A 5,720-nucleotide genomic window follows, 5' to 3' on the forward strand; every position below is an offset into this window, starting at 1 on the left:
GGGGGGGAGGGGGAAAGAGAGTTGGGGAGATAGAGGGACACAAAACCTGAGAGATTACTAAATACTAAAAACGAACCAAGGGCTGAAGGGGAAGGGGGTTGGAGGAAGGGTGGTGATAGTCATGGAGGAGGACACTTGTGGGGAAGAGCACTGGGTGTTACATGGAAACCAATTTGACAATAAACTATATTTTTAAAATGTCTGTTTACTACTTGAATATTTTTTATGCCTACATCAAAATATCATCCCCATCAGCAGATTAGAGTTGAGGAAAAGGAGAATGGACAATAGATTAACCCATTTTATGACTTAGCGTTCTTTGATAACAAGTGACAGGAACCCAGTAGTTAATTTACACAAAGGAGAATTAGGTAACCAAAGCAAGAATGAAGCAAAACAGGAAGAAACAAAAACCAACTACAACACCAAAAATCCCTACTGGGATTTTCATTGGAATCTACTAAATTTATAGGCCAATTTGAGGAAAGCCATCATATCAACTATCTTGAAACTCTTATAAAAATTTATCTATTCACTAAGAAATCATCTTTATTTCAACCTATTTTTATATTCTTCTTTATAAAAGCATTATATGTGTTTCTGTTAGATTTATTTCTAGACTTCTCTACATAAACATTCACATATATGCACGAGGGTGTGACAATATTTAAGTAACATTATTTAAAAATTACATATTCTAGTAGTTATTTGCTATATACATGAAAATTAAATTAAATAATAGACACTGAATTTATATGGTGTATAAGCCAGCCAGAAATATGCTACAAACCTCCTAAAAATTCAATGGCTGTGTTCTTGTGCCTCTTTCATGAGAACAGAAGGTATTTACAATCTTCCATGTCCATGGCATGTGAGCTCTTTGGTCCATTATCTTGTACGGAGTATGAATCTGAGTAGTTGGTAGGTGAATTTGATCCTTGAGGCAAGTCACAACACTCAGTCCTAAGCTTTGTTCCCAAAGAAACAGCAATATGGAAGATTGTATTTTCTGGGGGGAAAAAACACAGTAGTATCTTCTATTCTTCATTCTCTTCTACAGTGTGACCTTCCAAATGATTTGTCAAGAGGTGGCATTTACTTCCTTTCCCCTTGAATATGAGTGGATCCATGACCACCTTGATGATTAGACTAGAGCAGCAGTGACATTCTATGACTTCTGAGGCTAGAGCATAAAAGATAATGTGGCCTGTGCCTTGTTCACTGAGACACTCACATTTAAAACTCCAAATCATCCTGCAAGAAGTCCAACTACTCAAAGGCCTCCATAATGTGAAGAATTCAACCCCAATGAAAAGACTGAACACAAATGCTCCACTTAGCATACCCAGCCGAGTTTCCACCCAACAACTGGCACCAACATCCAGACATAGGAGTGAGGAAGGCCATCTTTGGGAATGGATTCTGTAGTTCTCAGCTGTGTAAGTTTCCCAGCTGAAATCCCAGACATCACAAAACAAAGAAATCTATCACTAGTATGCCCTTATTGAATTGCCAAACCAAGGAATTTGGGGCGTAATAAATGGTTGTTATTTTAAACCACTGAGTTTGGAATGGATCACTAGAAAGCACTTGTAAATGGAACAGAGGTTTAACCAAATATTTCTGAGGCCTCCAGGGACTGGGGTCTAGAGTCTCACATCAGAGCAAGGCTGGAAAATGCTATTATCTAAATCCCAGCCTACCAGTTCCAGGTTGAGAGCTACTCATTTGCTTACAGGATGATGCATATTCAGAATCAGGGTTTGCCCCCTTGGGGTTAGTCATTTTTTGAGTCTATATTTTTTCCAAGGAAGGTCATAAAACCTTTCCAACCACTTTGGAATGCAGGAACAAGAGTGCCTACAGCAAAGACGGCCATGCCCACTGCATCTCTGAGCAACAGACGCAGCCAAACTTCAGACTGAGCCTGGTTCAGTTCCTTTCGCTTCACTTTGTGTCTTCTGAAAGCATGCTCTACTCAGTTGCTTTTATAATGTTCTTTTTTCCCAGGACAACTTGAGAAAGGAACCTATAAAGGGGCTGGGGGAGCAGCTGTTAAAAACACCCATTGTGTCAAATAATTCCTTGCTCCCCAAAATACAATTTAGCTGACAGAAACTGAAATGAAGTCAAACTTGTATGGTCTTCCATGTTCTTATGCAGACTGCTACTTTTGGGTCTCTAAAGCAACATTTCTCTAAGTTGCTTCTTTGACTGCAACAGGGAGAAAAACATCCATGAACCATTGTTATACTTTCCCCTTTCAAAGTAATTGTTTAGAATATCACTCCAGTAAATTCAGAAGGTTTTCTTTAAAGTGTGATCTCTTACTTCCAAAATGAGTAACTCACACAACTATAAAAGCCCAGCTCCCCATAAAAGATGATTATGTGCTAAAAGACATTATTTGATTGTAAAACTCTGAAGTTGCTGAGTGGATTGCGGAAGGATGCCAAAAAAATCCTTTGAGGGAAAATGACTTTTCCATCTTTTCCTGAAATTGCCTGTTTTCACTTTGCAAGGAAGATATAAGTGTCTCAGCTTCACAGTTTGAGGGACTTTACCTTGGAGGCAAGAATTCTAGCTATCAGAATCCCAGGATAGTAGCACTAATCAAAAGGCCTCTTGTTGGGAGACATAAGCATCCCCATGCAAGATAAGAGCATGAGTTCCTTGTGCATTGTGCTGACAACGATATTTCCCTCCTTCTAGAATAAGAGTCCATCTTAGGCTTTTCAGAAGTCTGCTTATTTCTAGAAATCAAACCCAGGTTACTTCTGGGTTCTGACTTCTTATAGCTTTGCTTTTAACGGCTTTCACATCTCACAGAGGAATATTCTAAGGTAGGAAATTATTACCAAAAGAGTCGTAGTACCAGGAAACTGAGACCAAATAGAGATGGTTACATATGTGGCACTCTCCAAGGATATTCTCCAGCCATCTCTTACCTCCTCTTTGCACAAACCAACCGTGCATGCTCAGACCATTGTCCCAGGAATCTGTGCTGGATTTTCCTGTGATGGATTTTCCAGCAATCTGACCAACTGAAAAAGTAGACTTTTAATAACCTCTTCCTCCCTCAAGGAGCATTGAGCTTCCATATAAGAAATCCAAGTTACTCTGCTGGAGAGAAAGATGAGATGCCCGGTGGAGAGAAAGATCACTTACAAAAGCACAAGCATGCAAAATAGCCATTTATCAGCACTGTGTTTCATCAAATTATTGAACTTTCCTGGACTTCAATTTCTGAATTGGTAAAAACGAAAATACCAATTTTGTACTTAAGAAAATCAAATGAAATCATCCTCTCTTCTTTAAGTTTATTGAGTACCTACTAGTGTGAGGCACTGGAGATACAACAACAAATAATTATGAACATAGCTTTATAAGAGCCTGCATTCTAGAAGATGCATATAAATACCTGAGATTAGTCTCACACTATACTTTAAAAATTAATAATGATAATAATATGGTCTCAAGTTATACAGGGCACTGAGGGACTATAATAACTGTATATTAAGACATAACTCTTGGATTCTTAAATATAGAGAATAAACTGAGTGCTGATGATGAGCACTGGGTGTTATACATAGGGGATGAATCACTGGATTCTACTCCTGAAATCATTATTGCACTATATTCTAACTTGGATGTAAAATTTAAAATATACATAAAATTTAAAAATACTAATGTATAAAAATATTTGGTCTTGGCAGTACATTGAGTCCCACAGAGACAACCCCAGGGCTGGCAAGAGTCAGATGGGACCTGGGCGACTCTATGCCTCACTGTGGAAAATAATTAAACATGGGGAAAGGAGAGCCTAAGAAGCCGAGAGGCAAAATGTCATGATAAGCATTCTTTGTGCAAACTTGCCAAGAAGAGAGCAAAAAGAAGAACCCAGAGGCTTCATTCATCTTCTCAGAGTATTCTAAGGAGTGCTCAGAGAGGTGGAAGACCAGGTCTGCCAAAGAGAAAGGAATATTTGAAGACATGGCAAAGGTGGACAAGGTCCATTATGAAAGAGAAATAAAAGCTTATATCCCTGCTAAAGGGGAAACTAAAAAGAAGTTCAAGGATCCCAATGCACCCAAACCCCCTCCTTCAGCCCTTTTCATGTTTTGTTCTCTTCTACACTTGATCTTAGCCAAAAGGCCAAGAAGCAATTGTTTTGTTCTCTTCTGGGGATCACCCAAAAATCAAAGGAACACATCCCAGCCTGTCCATTGGTGATGTTGCAAAGAAACTGGAGAGACGTGCATGTTGTTGCATACTGCGGAAAGGAAAGCCTGATGTGGCCAAAAAAAAAAAAAAAGGGGAGTCATCAAGGCTGAAAAAAGCAAGAAAAAGAAGGAAGAGGAGGAAGATGAAGTGGAGGAGGAGGAGAAGGAAGAGAATGAAGAAGATGAAGATAAAAATGTTGAATAAGTTGCTTCTAGTGCAGTTGTTCTTCCTGTCTATAAAACATTTAACTCCCTGCACATAACTCGCTCCTTTTATTTATTTATTTTTAATTTTTTAACATTTATTTGTCATTGAGAGACAGTGGGAGGGGCAGAGAGAGGAGGAGACACAATCTGAAACAGGCTCCAGATTCTGAGCCGTCAGCATAAAACCTGACATGGGCCTCAAACTCACAAACCATGAGTTCATGACCTGAGCCCAAGTCGATGCTCAACCAACTGAGCTACTCAGGTGCCCCACACCACTCGCTCCTTTTAAAGAAAAAAAAAAGGCTGTGTAAAAAAAAGTTAAGACTTAACTCTTGTCTTTAAGAAGTTATTAATCTAGTTAAAATCTAGGACAACACATAAAATAACAAGAATGCTGAATACATATTATTATGTTCTAAACCCCACAAATGCTGTCCTAGAAATTTAAAAACTGGAAAATGAAGTGTGGGATAGTCTTCCAGTGCTTGATGGAGGTGAGAACAAGCCAAGCTTCAGTAGAACTGTGGGTTTCGCAGAGGTAGTGCTATGTGAAGGTGATATTCCTAGATGGGAAACAACTTAAGCAAAGTGACAACTAGAGGAGTGTTGTCAGTAGAACTTTCTGCCCAGTGTTATATATGTGCTATATGTGTGTGTATAATATACTAGACCCTAGCCACATGTGACTATTGCACAGTTGATATGTGGTCATTGTGACTGAGGAACTGAATTTTTAATTTACTTCATTCTAATTAATTTTAACTTAAATAACCACCTGTGGCTAGTGATTACCATATTGTATGGCATATGTTCAAAAAACTTGGGGAAAACCAGCCATGATTTTTTCTATTACTATGAGTGATGTCAGCCAAACTCAACTGACATATTAAGATCATTTGCCTGCTACTAATTCACCCTAACTATCCACATCAAGGTATAAAACAGACTGTCAAAAATAAATCTATCCCTGCAACAAAAGTCCAGGGCGACCTCATGTGCTGCCAAAGTTTTATTCTATTCTCACATCTGCACCTTGGGTTTATCTGGTTTCCTGTCTCACATTCAAGTCCTTCAGCCATTTTGTGTTAATTTTTGTGTATGGTGTAAGAAAGTGGTCTAGTTTCATTCTTCTGCATGTTGCTGTCCAGTTCTCCCAGCACCACCTGCTAAAGAGGCAGTCTTTTTTCCATCGCATACTCTTTCCTACTTTGTCAAAAATTAATTGGCCATACATTTGTGGGCCCAGTTCTGGGTTCTCTATTCTATTCCATTGGTCTATGTGTCTGT

General features: G+C 38.8%; 1 pseudogene; it reads left to right on the forward strand.

Moving 5' to 3' along the window:
- Window positions 1-3,807: 3,807 nt before the first annotated feature.
- On the forward strand, window positions 3,808-4,428 carry LOC115292856 (annotated as a pseudogene).
- Window positions 4,429-5,720: the final 1,292 nt, after the last annotated feature.

Source organism: Suricata suricatta, chromosome 5, assembly GCF_006229205.1.
Source record: "Suricata suricatta isolate VVHF042 chromosome 5, meerkat_22Aug2017_6uvM2_HiC, whole genome shotgun sequence".
In the NCBI taxonomy this organism is placed as follows: domain Eukaryota; kingdom Metazoa; phylum Chordata; class Mammalia; order Carnivora; family Herpestidae; genus Suricata; species Suricata suricatta.